The following is a 13,529-nucleotide window of genomic DNA, read 5'->3' on the forward strand; positions in this document are numbered from 1 at the left end:
GCTGATGTGATTTGCACATGCATAAAGGTTACAGGGTAATGGCCAAAGAAACGATTATGTACAATTACAAGTCATAGACTAAGGGATGCGATCATACCAACTCACATGCACTGGATCCCATTAGAACTTCGAAATTAAGTAGGTTTGGGCGAGAGTAGTACAAGGATAGGTGACCTCCTGGGAAGTCCTTGTGCTGCATTCCCCCGGCTCTTTTTTTTTTTTCCCCCCTCATAATTCTTTGTTGCGTATTCTTAGTTGCTTATTTGGGGCGTGCGTCGTTCAGAACCGAGTATCATGCTTAGGAGATGAAAGAAAGGAATGGGAAAGACTATTAATTCTATTTTTGGAATTCCAAGGGATGATCTTGATTAATATTCCTTGGGAGATGAAAGAAATAGATGAGAAAGACAATTAATTCAATTGTTTTTTTTTAATTTCTGAGGATGGTGTTGATTAATATTTTTGAATTTCGTGCGAACGTTCAGAGCCGATGTGATTTGCACATGCATAAAGGTTACGGGGTCATGGCCAAAGAAACAATTATGTACAATTACAAGTCATAGACTAACGGCTGAAATCATACCAACTCACATGCATCGAATCCCATTAGAACTCCAAAGTTAAGCGGGTTTGGGCGAGAGTAGTACAAGGATAGGTGACTTTCTGGGAAGTCCTCGTGTTACATCCCCCCGGCTCTTTTTTTTCCTTAATAATTCTTTGTTAGTTGCTTATTTGTGGCGCACGCCGTTCAAAACCAAGTCTCGTGCTTAGAAGATGAAAGAAAGGAATGGGAAAGACTATTAATTCTATTTTTGGAATTCCGAGGGATCATCATGATTAATATTCATTGGGAGATGAAAGAAATAGATGAGAAATAGAATTAATTCAATTTTTTTTTTCAAGTTCGAATGATGATCTTGATTAATATTTTTGAATTTCGTGCAAACGTTCGGAGCCGATGTGATTTGCACATGCATAAAGGTTATGAGGTCATGGCCAAAGAAACGATTATGTACAATTACAAGTCATAGACTAACGGATGCGATCATACCAACTCATATGCACCGGATCCCATCAAAACTCCGAAGTTAAGCGAGTTTGGGCGAGAGTAGTACTAGGATGTGTGACCTCCTGGGAAGTCCTCGTGTTGCATCCCCCCACCTCTTTTTTTTTTTTTTTTTTTTTTCTTCATAATTCTTTGTTGCGTATTTTTAACTGCTTATTTGTGGCGAGCGTCATTTAGAACCGAGTTTCATGCTTAGGAGATGAAAAAAAGGAATGGGAAAGACTATTAATTCTATTTTTGAAATTTCGAGAGATCGTCTTGATTAATATTCAACAAAGGAACAACCTGCAGACCTCTTCACCAAAGGTTTTCAGTCCAGACTATGTTCGATTAAGCTCGAATCTTAATCTTTGGTCCCCAAGCTCAGCTTGCGGGGGGAGAGGGGTAATGACAGAAATGTTAATATTAGTTAGGTACTCCCACTTGTCAATTGTATATTCGAACACTTGTCATTTGTGTATTGTTTGCTTAGAGTGTAAGCTTTGTAATAGCGTAGCTAGGAAGCTAACATTTTGCAACTATATATAGCTGATGTAATAGGTTTAGGCGGTTAATAAAAGATTGAATATTCTAAGCTTATCTTTTCATCTCCTTCCTTGAGACTCAGGATTCTTCACTTTCTCAATTCTGTGCTTTAAATCCTTTAATTTTAGGATAGTTAAGAAGTAGAGACTTGGATTGATCATTGGTTTGCGCCTGGAGTTGATATTCCGATGTGGCAATATCATTTGCAAACATATGTGACGGCAAAAGAAGTATTCCCACAAAGGGAAGAAACCTTAGATCATGTTTGATCAAATAATTAGAAGCCTCATTAAGGAAACAAGTGACTCGGTAAGTTCATAGGGCTAAGGAAAATAAGTAGCCAACGTCTCCTTAGAAGGGCTAGTGAGGCTTAATGGCCTACGAAGACGGATGAGAGAAATTTATCTACAATTTTCTATTTCTTTAAGCATGATGAATGGATTATTGATGGCAAAGAAAAGCAACCACAATGTAACGGAATTGTGGGGGTGGCTTAGGTATTTTGAGAAATGGAATATACTTAAAAAGAATATAAAATTAATTTGCTTCTAGAAAGAGATAACGATTATATCTTATGATTGAAATTTTGAGGTACTAAAAAGTTGGAGATCTTCTAGCAAATACCTTAAATGTGGGGGAGTTTACTCAAGTGTTAGCAAATTACTTATCAAGTCCAAACCCATGTTTGGAGGAATTATATTAAAAACAACTACTCTCGGATGAAATATAATTTCATAAATGGAGGTGCGCAACATAAGTGATAGTCACCAACCTAGTGGATCCAATCAAATAAAGGTCTAACTAGAGAATAAGTTGTATCATTGAGGGGAATGGGTTAAAAGCCTACGTCTTAAGAATCACCATAATGGCAACCCAACCTAGCTAACTGGAGATCCCAAGATCTAGGTTCAAAGGGACAACAGAGTTGTGGATGTTTCAATGGGAGCACTGCGGACATAATCTCCTACCCATGTCGTATGATGAAACAGTGCTATCTGTAGTGTGTTTAGGATAAGCTTTGCTTTTAATGATTCTTATACTTGGAAATTACAAGTGGGGTATTGCATGATACTCTTAATGGGAAGTCACCTATCTTGAGCGAGGAATGGGGCCGTTCCTGTGAGAATTTTCTAAAGGGCTTAATTCTCTAAAAGCACTCATGGGGAACTAAGAATTGTTGAGGATCAAAATGAACACAACCAAGCAACCACTGGGTGTCTGGAAGTGTACTGTACTATTATTTTGGTTTACATAAACGGTCGAGCCGTTCAAGACATCGCGTTCACTGATTAGCCAAGTAAATCCAATAGTAATTTACTATCAATTTTCCTATTGAATTCTCTCTCTAATGTCTGCATTGTCATTTGCATAGTGTTGGGTCAAATTTCCATTCATGTGGGGGATTGTTGGAAAATTTAATATTATTTTTATTATATTAAATTAATTAATTGAATAGACATTAGAAGTGATGCATTTTGGTAGAAATATGTGTCTATCCTAATGAAGAGTTGTAGCTTTTGACTCTTCATGAATGGTCATATGCTTTCCAAAGAGGTATCTCAAATTCTCTAAGTAGGAAAGTCCCCTATAAACATAAATAGCTTTTAATGATACATATATTCATACATATAGTGCACTAAATATTAGAGTCTCATTGAGTCCATATGAGAGAGTTTTCAACACAATCGTGGTTTTATGGAGCCTTGTGATTTGGAATACAAGGGTGTGGTCGTTGTATATTGGGAGACAACCCCCGATCAACCATGAGTACTATATGCGGCGTAAACTTGTCTTAAGGACAAAGTGTCTAACACTTGCCTCGACCGTATTTCCATGTTTTTCTAATCCATTATGTCATATTCATTTAACATTGGTTACTCATGTGCATACATTAATTTTGATATATAATTACATGAACTATTTCTTAATTTTCTATTTGATTTAATATAGCAATTAGACCCTATTATTCCAATAGGATGTGCCGTGTGGAATAAGGGTTTGAAATTCATACCTTAATTGGAGATAAGAGCTTGGAGTTGTAGTACTATTCCAGCTGAAAATTGGTGAACCCAATTTCTTACCACACCCACTTGCAAGTTACAATAAGCACAAGGTCTAAACCTCCTCCTGCAATTGACAAACTGGTGCTTTGCATGTCCAAGGTTTGCCTCAACCAGTTGGTGAAAAATTTAAAAACACTTGGCAGAAGTAAAATGCATTAGTTAAAATGACTGGAAGGAAAAAAAAACAATTAAACAAATGGCTTCGCCCGGGTTCGAACCGGAGACCTTCAGTGTGTTAGACTGACGTGATAACCAACTACACCACGAAACCACGTTGCTAACATTTTCACATTTTCTATTATTATAACCGATACAAACACCAAGTTGTTTTCCGTCGATTTTCCATATTGTTTGAAAGGAAATGATTCCTATGTCATCTTACATGTTCCTTTAGATTTTAACTCTGTGGGGTTTGTCATTTTATCATTTCTAATGGTCAAGGAGATTTCATGTATAGGTTTGTTCTTCTTATAAATATGTGCTAGTTTGGATGGTCAAGCAGTGTGCCTGTTTTCTTGCACATCGGTTTTGTTGAGCAAAAATTGTACACAGTATGTAAACAAATAATTCACTTGAAACAATTTTACCCTCATTTTGTCGAAGGGGGTTTTATTAATTTTAGTTCGACCCATACTAGGCTACGCGCCTATTAATTATGACCCTTCTTTTTAAAAAGGAATATCCTTTGATTCTAACAGGAAAAATATTTTGAGGATTTTGTGTTTGTTTGATTTTGCGACTGCATCTAGGTAGAGCCGTAGATTGCCTACGTACCCTTTTGAGGGATCAAGTCACTCGTAGTTCTTTTGGTTTGAGCTTTGGGTTTTTGGTGAGTGAATGACCCACTAAAAGGAATTGGTGTTTGGTTTATTTGGGTGAAATTGGGTGAATGAACCAGGGATTTGATTTTGGATTTGTAGTCAATTTGGTCGAATGAACCAGGGATTTGATTTGGATTTGGGTGAATTTGCTACAGTAAACCAGGGATTTGATTTTGTACTTGGGCTTTGCGGTTGTGTCTATGATGTGGTACTAGACTGCCTATGTATCCTTGTCAGAATTAACCCGGCATAGTTCGAAATGTATTTGTCTGGATTTGATGCCTTGTGCAATTTTAGCTCATGCAGGAGAGGCACAAACCACTTGGAGCAACTTCGTGCCATTTGGAATTTGAAGTGGCTTTGTTCCATTTGAGACTTAATGTGGCTTTGTACCATTTGAGACTTGACATGGCTTCGTGCATTCAGATTTGATATGACTTTGTGCCATTTGAGATTTGACATGACTTTGTGCCATTTGAGATTGACGTGGCTTTGTGCCATTTCATCAAGTCATATTAATGGATGTCTTTGCGGTGATAGACCACCGATTGAGTTTAATATTTGAACTTGGTTTGGTGCCTTGAGTTTGAGAGGAACCATAGGATGGTATTTTTCGTCCATATTTTTTCTATTTTGCTTGTAATTGGGCACAAGCAAATGAATATCCCTTCAATGGATCGTGTCGCACTCCAAATTTTGCCAGGATTTATTTGTACGACCAGGCTGAAGTATTGCCTGTAAGACTTAACCCAAATCATGTTAGCATGCTGTCTAGATCACGATCTCTGAGGCAAAGAGACTTATTTGGAGCAGTCATTATCGCAGCAAAAGGAAATTGAAGCCTTTATGTTCTTATGGTGATAGAACCTTTTTCTTAAGGAATTCCTACATTTATAGTGGCAATGGCAGCCAACTTCCATCTATCGTGGAAGTATGGTTATTGTCCCGTTGCACCAATTCTCATTTTAAATGGAGTAGTGGATTAGTGGTAAAATACCTTAAGTGGTTATTTCAAAGCATTCTAAATGTGCTTCCACAAAAATAGGACGTTAACTTTTCCACGTATTCAAATTGTATAGAATTATATTATCAACATGTAACGTCTCCCTTATCACAACTTGCTAAGTCCAAATAGGATTACATTGCCATAATTTGGAAGTCTTTCGTAGGAGTTTGCCCATTTGAATCAACCGTGTGAAAGGATGAGGGGGTCTTTGATTTCCCTGCACCAAACTTCCCCCACATTGCTTGCGGTTTTTTGTTTTCGTTTTTCTGTTTTTTTTTGTTTTTTTGTTTTTTTTTTTTGGTCAAATAATAGATTTTGTTAGATTAACCACCGACTGAATTTGAACCCACGTCGTCGTACAAGGGCTGAAGCAAAAATATGCTCGTTGGATTGATTATGCAATGGCAATATTGGTGGCTGAGGCTCTGCTTGAACGGGGACTGATGGTTCTGATAAGGTTGATGATGAAGCTTTGTACAACCTCCACATCCTTGTGAGCTGTTTGCCATGATTGGATTTAACTCACCACACTTCATCTACTCTGCTTGTATTTTGGTATGGATGGGATGCATATGGGCATGGGACTAGCTTATGTTTCCCTCCAAAGTAAATTAGGTATCCCACTTTGTGGGACTCTTCCTTCAATTTGTGGGCCAAGTTTTGAATTGGCATATCTTCTTTATATGTGAACAGCACTTTAACTATGCTTTTGCTGGGACCTTCCTAACCGTAGGAAGGCATCGTTTCCTTTTTTGATTTCGACAATGAGGCTTGCTGCAACACCCCCGTGATGAACAAGATGTTTTCTTTCTTCTTTTCCTTCTCTATTTTCCATTCTCTACTGTAGCTTTCTTTGTTCTTTTGTTATCCCAAATTTAATGGGATCTTTACCAAAGATATACAACAACCCAGTAGCTTTGGTCCTTGAAATCACAGTGGAGATTGCTTTGTTCATCTTCTGTATGTGATGCCATTTTAGTTGGATTTTGACGGCGGGAGGAGCTACTTTTATTGCTGCTGTCGGTGGAGAAGGGAGAGAAAGAAACCTCTTTTGTTCCCTTGCTGCTGTCGGCCAAGGGAGTGGGGAGTGGTGGCTGTGCGGCGGTTTTTGCTAGAGGGAGGAACAGGCTATGGTGGTCGTGTTAGCCATATAAGGTTATGCAATTAAAACACAAAAGGAGTGGCCAACTTGATTCCCATTGTAATCATGGTACTCGAGCAAGGAAGGTGAAGGGCATGGCAATAGGATACAAACACTTAGCCGAATACAACTACTCTATGGGAAGCATTATGTTGTGTGTTCTAGGGCTTATAAGGTCTAGGTGTTTTTATATATATTGAAGCTAGGGCTTCCATCCATAAAGGAAATTTAAACTTACTTTCTGAGCCTCCAAGTCAAGTATCATAATCATATTCAATTAAGTATTCTATCAATCCTATTTCCAATATAAGACACCTTATATAGGATTGATATCTTTAAGAGATCAAATCACAATCAACATTTTCTCCAATATTACATTCTATTACTATTTGGGCCCAAAATAATATTATTAGGCCGAGCGTAGGTTTATGTTCAGCCCAAAGCTTTTCCAAATGTATTATGGGTTGTCTAGTGGTCATAAGCCACTCAGTTAGGGCGGTCAAGTCATATTGCAAGAATGAGTGATTTGGATAAGAGCGGATGGATCGAAGTCCTAGTATGATAAGCAGTCTCAATGGAGTGAGAACGCTGAGATTTGAGAAGTGAAGGTGGCCAGATAAAGAGTTTGCTTCAAAGTCCTAGTAAGAGTAGGATTGGCCGAGCCCCGGTAGGTTTAGGACGAAGAATCCTAATTTGAGTATAGTTCTGATTCGGCCAAGATAAGATTGGCTGCTATAAATAGGAGTGGGATGCGTCATTTGAGGCCTTCTCCAATTCAACACACAAATTGCCATGCGCAAACCTCTCAAACATCTTGAGATTTTTTTATTTTCTTTCTCCTCCAACACATCTTCAGTTTGGATAAACAGCACTGTGAAGGCAACCGGCGAACATCTTCAGTTTGGATAAACAACACTGTTGTCGTAAAATCAGCCGACCGACGAGCACCTTCAGTTTGGATAAACAGCACTGCGTTGAGGCCAACTAGTTACCTATCCAAGTCTTGGTTGAGAAGGGTTTTCAAACCCTTATTGGTAGAGGTCATCTTATTAGCCTTTTCGTCGAAGTAAGGTGTTAGAATTTACTACATTAGGCATATTGAAAGCCGAGTGATTTTATGACTGGATACTTATAAGTGAGTTTCAGAGTTCGGCATTTTGACGGCCGAACCACATTTACCATCAAGACATACATCTCTTTTGAGTACCTGTGTCCGTATATTTTGGAGCCGGTTCGACATACTTATACTTTTACGAATATAATCACCATGACCGAACCTGGCACCGACGATTCGTGAACTTCGCAGAACTAGCAGCCTTGTCTTCAGGCTCGAGAACCCGAAGGGCGAGACGTGTTCTTTCCTCAGTTGTAGTTGCAAGATCAAGAAGTTAGTAGCGCGTTCAACGCAGCATCAATAAATCTTACTCCTCGGCCGACTAGTTGGCATGCCCTGCATCAACCGTAGGACATAGTTAGCTCATTAGTTACTTGGACTGCACGCCACGCAAGCCGAGTAGTTTTTAGGGTCAACATTTTGGCACGCCCGGTGGGACCCAGTGCTAATCTTCGGAGTTCATGACCATTGAGACACGGTCAGTAAAAAAGAAAACAATCACGAGAAAATCAACGACTAACTTGCTAGTTCAAGGCCTTAGACAAGATTTGTCACATGCACAAAATCCCCTTATTACTGTGACACCTGAAGCTGCAAATGCGATGCACCGAGAAAATGAAGTTTGTCTCGGCGGCCAATCTCGTAACACAGAAATTCCCAACAAAAGCACATGCATTTTTATCAAAAAGATAGTGGAAGACTGCGACGAAGATGGTAGGAAAGGCTCTGATCCCCCGACTAGGTTGTTTCTTCGAAGACGACTTGATGAGCAATCTCAACAAGTTGAATAGTTGGTCGGCCAAAAAATCAACAATTTGCTCGAGGTAATACGAAGTAATGGTGATACACATACTAGATTGCTTGAATTATTGGTCAATAAAGCCTTCAAAGATGGACACGTTGGTTAACCTTGACAATTTTCATTTAAGAGTAGTCCACTGCAAGCCGGGACAGGATCCACTCGCTCCAACTGATGGACTTGGAAAAAAGAGGAGGATCAAGCAGTTGATTAGATGGATCCGACTAGGGAGTGGAAACAATACCCGTCAATATGATTAAGGTCCAAAAGATGATCAATTCGGCCCTGAAAAAAGGGCCAAAGTTCCCAAAATTCATTCATCCATACCCGGTTTATGTGGAGAAGTTTGAATATCCTAAAGGCTGATCCCAGATTTCAGCCTTTTTGCTGGAGAATCATCCTTGTCTTCGTTAGAACATGTAGCTCGGTTTACTACGCAATGTGGAGATGTTAATAGCGACTTCCATAAACTGTGACTATTCAACTTTTCAATAACAGGTTCAACTTTCACTTGGTACATTAACCTCCTGCCTAATTCCATCTAGAGTTAGGAGGAACTGGTCGAAAAATTCCATGAACAATTCTATCGACCGAGGATGGAAATGTCAGTTTCATCACTAGCTAGGATGGCTTAAGCATCAGATGAGTTGCCAATGGAATACTTAACAAGGTTCAAGTAGGCCAGAAATTGGTGCCGAGTACTTCTCTCTGAAGTTGAATTCGTTAGAATCGCTCTAAACGGCCTAGATGTGGACCACAAAAAGAAATTCCTGGGGGAAAACTTACTTCCGAGAGGAAAAGATCTTGAAGTTCCCATCCCGGGGAATGATATACAAGAATCCCACCGTTAGTTACCATCGGGTGAAGGCAAGGATTCCCAATACGTCAGTGTGGATGTGGCTGAGATAGTAATAGATAAACCATACGTTTACAAGGCACTAGCTCAATTTAATTCCAAGGATGCCAAAACCCGTTCGGGCTCTGAAAAGATGATTAAAACATTGAAAGTCTACACTTTTGATATCACCAAGGCCAATGCAATTTTCGACCAGTTGTTGTTGGCAAAGATCATTAAACTTCGGCCAAGACATAACATTCCTATGGCCAAAAAGTTGAAAGGCAAAACGTATTGCAAGTACCATAACTCGAACAAGCATACCACCAACAATTGCGTCGTGTTCCATGATGCCATTCAAAGCTGGATTGATAAAGGCAAGCTAAAATTTCCTGAAAAACAGATAACTGTCGATGTTAATCCCTTTCCCTCGACGACAATTGGCATGGTGGATGCTTATTTGCCTAAGAGCAAAGGGAAATGGAAGGCTAAGTTCATCCCCGTACAACATGTCTTAAAGCAAAACTCTCAACCGTAACTCAAGACTGTTTTATTTTCAAATGAACCATCTACGGAGTTTTCGGGATCGGCTATAGTCAAATCTATGTCAGACTCGAGTACAAAAGAAGCTGATAGACCGATGGTTTTGTGTGGCCGTTGTAAAACATATGTCGTCCTAACCGAACCTAAGGAGAAAACACTTTATGCTCCGACACCATGGCAACTGTCCACGGACGCAACGACACCTCCAAAGGAACTCAGTGCTAGCCAATGCTAGAAGGTGTTCGAGAGGCTCAGTCCTCAAGTACGAACAAACGGTCCAACCTCAGCTAGACGGTGTCTTGACTTTGACGCGTCGTTTTATAACGAAGATTATTACTCGCGTAACTTCAGCAGTTCGAGTTCATCGGTGAGTCAAAAAACCTTCAAGCCGCCTGAGCCACGCGATCAAAGTTGGTATAGTTACAATTCTCCTACTGGCATGTATACAGGCGTTATCCAAATCTTAAAAACGTCGCCATCAGCGAATAGACTGCATGACTTGATGACACACAGCACAGGTTACTTTAACTACCAGGTGGCAGCCAAAAAAGGCAAGCAAGAAACGACGATGACCAATAAACCCTGACCATCACAGCCGAATTACTTCAAGAGAAAAAGGCAGTTGATCGCGACTTTGAAACCACCATTGAAGAGTCCGAGAAACACATCAAACTACTTCTTCAGCCTGGGAAGATGAAAGCTCAGTTTCGAGCATTTCAGAAAAGAGCCGAAAGCAAGCTTCCCTCATTACCCTCTGCAAGAGCCATTAATAAAAGTCTGGTGAATCTACACCCTCCATTCCTCGGCGAATCCTTGGAATACATGCGAGAATTTCACAAGAAACATTCTGCCAATGACTTGTACGGCCTGCCCAAGGCATGTCAAGAAGCCCTCGACCTGGCACTAACCTGTTTTGATGCTAAACAGATTATCCTATTAAACCACTGATCCAGCAATAAAAGCTAGGTTCCAGTATATACATGAGGCTCGAGTCCTCGGCTTTATGGTCGACCCATACACAGACATAGACACTGCCGAGCTTCTTTTTCCCTTGAAGAGCTTCAGCATTTGCAATATCATTTCGAAGTCTTCTCGGCCGTATCCTTCTTCGGCCTTACGACCGATGAGAAGGATCGTGTGTCATGTTTAGATACGTAGCTAGACACAAGGAATGCCCAAATTGGCTATGAAGAACGAGCTCGTAAAACACTGTAGGGACAAAATCACACCTCAGCATTGAGCATGCTCGAAGACGATAACCAAAATGAAACAAGTCCAGGTGCCATACCACAAGAGCAAGCATCAGATGAGGCAAAGACGACCAAGATAAGAATGCTTAAAAGCATGATACTGCACTCGATCACCTAGAAGAAGACGATTAGGACCTGATGGGTCCTTCTGTCTTCAAAAATATGGAAATTAGCATGGTCAATGTTTTACCTGCTGAGTTTCGACCAACCACACACCAGCCAAATTTCTTGGATAGGGACGTGGTTGCCGAGGAAATAACACAAGTCGATTTCATCGCCACCAAAGAAAATGGGCAAGCGAGTAAGGATGACAAACTTAAAGCAGCCCTGGCCGAATTGTTCCCTTGCTCCTCTTCTATTAATCTCCAACATCTAAAGCCTTTGTATGTTACATATCATATTGAAGGATGCCCAATTCTAAAGTGTTTGTTAATTGTGGGGCCACATTCAACATCATGCCTGTATCCATCATGAAGGCATTACGCCGCTCCAATGACGAATTTATACCGTTAGGAATAACCATGAGCAGCTTCGTCGGTGACAAGTCCCAAACCAAAGGGGTGCTTCTGTTAGAGGTAAGCATTGCAGGTCGTAACCATTTGACCATATTTTTTATAATTAACTAAAAAATCAAATATAATGCATTGTTTGGCCGTGACTGGATCCATCAAATGAGTTGCATTCCTTCATCACTATACCAAGTTCTCATCTTTTGGGACAGCAAATTGGTTGTGGTCCACCCAGCTGATATTCAACTGTTCGAAACCAACATGATTCAGGCCCGCTATTATGACGATCATGTCAGCTATATTACCCTGCAGGGTTTTAATGAGGACGGACGGCTGACTTGGATCTCAGTCCAGAAAGCCATCAAGGTAGGCACCGAGACTATACACTAGGATTCGGCAAGACTTGGCTTAGCAGACTTAATTACCAACACTGATGACTGACGCCAAACGAGAAAGGTGCCGAGCCGCGGTTTCATCTACCATTGAATGTCTGCTGGCTCATTGGTATGTTATTTCCAAAGCATCCATATTCGGGCATAAACTTGATCAACTTTTTGGCCAAGGGAGATAACGGCCTAGTATTATCGTTAGATAAAGTTCAGGCCACACCGGCCAAACTCGAAGACAATCGACCCCAAGTCAAGGACTCATTAGAAGATATAAATGTTGGAATGGATGATGACCCTCGACCGTTATTTATTAGTGCGTTGTTACCTCACTCCATGAATATCGAACTCTGTAAATTACTAAATGAGTTTAAAGATTGTTTTGCTTGGAGTTATCATGAGATGTTGGGCCTCGATTAGACCCTTGTTGAATATGAATTACGCATTAAAGTTGGTTGTAAGCCTTTCCGATAGCCCCTTCGCCGATTCTCGACTGAAGTACAGCTCGATATAAAAGAAAAACTAGTTTGACTTTTAAAAGCTGGGTTTATTCGGACCGCTCGATACTTTGAATGGCTAGCCAATATCGTCCCGGTGCTAAAGAAAAATGGTGCCCTACACATCTGTATCAATTTCCGTAATTTGAATTTGGCAATTCCCAATGATATATACCTGATGCCGATCTCAGATTTGTTAATTCATGTTGTAGCTAATCATGAAATGTTGTCCTTCATGGACGGCCATGTTGGCTACAACCAAATTTTTATAGCCAAAGTCGATGTTCACAAAACCGTTTTTCGTTGCCCGATGTTGTCCTTCATGGTCGTCATGCCATTTGGCCTTAAGAACGCTGACGCCATATACCAACGAGTTATGAATACCATATTCCATGATTTGATTGGTACAGTCATAGAAGCACATATCGAAGATGTGGTAGTGAAATCGAAGAGCCGTCGATCGCATCTGGATGATCTTCGACAAACGTTCCTTCATATGCGCTAGGATAATCTTAAAATGAACCCGGCCAAGTGTGCATTCGGTGTATCAGCCAGTAACTTCTTGGATTTTCTTGTGCATCCATCGTGGCATCGAAGTAGATGTAAATAAAGCTCGTGCGATCATTAGCGCTCCACCTCCGACGACCAAGAAGTAACTCCAGTCGTTACTAGGGAAGATAAATTTTCTCCGCCATTTCATAGCTAATTTGGCGGGTAAAATGAAAGCGTTCTCTATGCTCTTGAAACTTAAGGACTTAGATAGGTTTGAGTGGCGAGAAGAACATCAGGCGGCTTTCACGCAACTCAAGGTCTCCGTACAAGCGCCACCAGCACTCGTACCATCTCAACGCAGTATGCCTCTTAAGCTATACATTTCAGCAGCCGATGAGTCTATCGGTTACCTCCTCGCGTTAGACAACGATGCTGGGCGAGAACAAGCTATCTTTTATCTCAACCGGAATCTAAATTCCCCT

At 40.4% G+C, this 13,529-nt stretch overlaps 2 non-coding genes and 2 pseudogenes across 2 annotated transcripts; 3 read left to right on the forward strand and 1 right to left on the reverse strand.

The window, feature by feature from the left end:
- The first annotated feature begins 83 nt into the window (after nucleotides 1-83).
- On the forward strand, nucleotides 84-202 carry LOC125475344 (annotated as a pseudogene).
- A 367-nt stretch (nucleotides 203-569) lies between these two features.
- On the forward strand, nucleotides 570-688 carry LOC125475349 (annotated as a pseudogene).
- Nucleotides 689-1,037: 349 nt separating this feature from the next.
- LOC125475336 lies at nucleotides 1,038-1,156 on the forward strand. The gene has a single exon (XR_007256737.1). It is a non-coding gene; the product is annotated as a 5S ribosomal RNA (ribosomal RNA).
- A 2,695-nt stretch (nucleotides 1,157-3,851) lies between these two features.
- On the reverse strand, nucleotides 3,852-3,925 carry TRNAV-AAC. The gene has a single exon. It is a non-coding gene; the product is annotated as a tRNA-Val (tRNA).
- Between the last annotated feature and the right edge of the window lie 9,604 nt (nucleotides 3,926-13,529).

Source organism: the organism of the source record quoted next, unplaced genomic scaffold, assembly GCF_019419815.1.
Source record: "Pyrus x bretschneideri cultivar Hongxiangsu unplaced genomic scaffold, Pyrus_bretschneideri_v1 Contig14, whole genome shotgun sequence".
Taxonomy (NCBI): domain Eukaryota; kingdom Viridiplantae; phylum Streptophyta; class Magnoliopsida; order Rosales; family Rosaceae; genus Pyrus; species Pyrus x bretschneideri.